Source organism: Neopelma chrysocephalum, unplaced genomic scaffold, assembly GCF_003984885.1.
Source record: "Neopelma chrysocephalum unplaced genomic scaffold, ASM398488v2 Primary Assembly neopelma1_95363, whole genome shotgun sequence".
Taxonomy (NCBI): domain Eukaryota; kingdom Metazoa; phylum Chordata; class Aves; order Passeriformes; family Pipridae; genus Neopelma; species Neopelma chrysocephalum.
The window spans coordinates 1,055-2,395 of record NW_020924040.1 but is presented as its reverse complement, the minus strand read 5'-3'; the positions used below and the strand labels follow the sequence as shown (position 1 = coordinate 2,395).

General features: G+C 60.6%; 1 pseudogene; it reads right to left on the bottom strand.

The window, feature by feature from the left end:
- Positions 1 to 470: 470 nt before the first annotated feature.
- Positions 471 to 822, bottom strand: LOC113980830 (annotated as a pseudogene).
- Between the last annotated feature and the right edge of the window lie 519 nt (positions 823 to 1,341).

Sequence of the window (1,341 nt, the reverse complement as noted above, 5' to 3'; positions counted from 1 at the left end):
AACTAGGACATGTTGGGATCAGCCCCCATAGAGCTAGGGTTCTCCAGGTCTCACTGGAATTCTCCAGGTCCCACTGGGATTCTCCAGCTCCCACTACCAACTGGGATCAGCCCATGGAGAGCTGGGATTCTCCAGGTCCTACTGGAATCTCCAGTCCCCCCTGCCAGCTGGGATCAGCCCATGGAGAGCTGGGATTTTCCAGGTCCCACTGCCAACAGGATCAGCCCATGGAGAGCTGGGATTCTCCAGGTGCCACTGGGATTCTCCAGCCCCCCCCACTAGCCAGGATCAGCCCATGGAGAGCTGGGATTCTCCAGCTCCCACTGCCAACGGGATCAGCCCATGGAGAACTGGAATTCTCCAGGTCCCACTGGGACTCTCCAGCCTCCCCGGGACTTTCCAGCCCCCCTGGGACTCTCCAGCTCCCCCCGCCAGCCCCCCCCACCCCACCATGCACCCACCCCACCCTTTTACCTGCACAGGTGATCCGCCCGGCAGGTGCCCCGCAGGTCCAGGCAGTTGGGCTTCTCCTTGTCCTCGTAGGAGCAGGAGGGGACGATGGTCTGGCGGCGGCGCTCGGCGCAGGCTCGGTCCTTGCAGGAGCAGAAGAGCAGGCGGAAGGTGAACTCGCCGGGCACGCGGTCGAAGAACTGGCGCAGGGCCTTGTGGCACTTGCGGCGGCTGCAGGGCTCGGCCCCCGCCAGCTCCCGGCTGCACGTGGAGATGTACCCCGAGCGCAGGCGCTTGCAGTTGTCGTTCAGGTTGCAGGCCTTGGCCGCGTCCAGGCAGTGGTTGCTCTTGGAGGAGGCGGCGGGGTCCATCCCTGGGGAGGGAGGGGAGGGAGAGAGGTGGGGAGGTGGCTTTGGTCTGGGGGCAAACGGTGGAACCCAGGGAGAAGCCTCTCAGCTCGGGGGTTAGGAGGAATCCTCAAACTGGAAAGATGCCTCTCAACCTGGGGAGAAGCCCTGAAACCTAAAGAGAAGTCCTCACACCTGGGGAGAAGCTTCTCAACTGAGGGATTAGGAGAAACTCTCAACCTGGGGAGAAGCCCTCAAACCTGGAGAGGAGTCCCCAAACCTGGGGAGAAGCTTCTGAACTCGGGGATGAGGAGGAATCCTCAAACTGGAAAGATGACTCTTAACCTGGGGAGAAGTCCTCAAACCTGGGGAGAAGTCCTCAAACCTGGGGAGAAGTTTCTCAACCCAAGGATTAAGAGAAGCTCTCAAACCTGGAAAGATGCCTCTCAACCTGGGGAGAAGCCCTGGGACCTAAAGAGAAATCCTCAAACCTGGGGAGAAGCCCTCAAACCTAAAGAGAAGCCCTCAAACCCAAGGAGAAGCT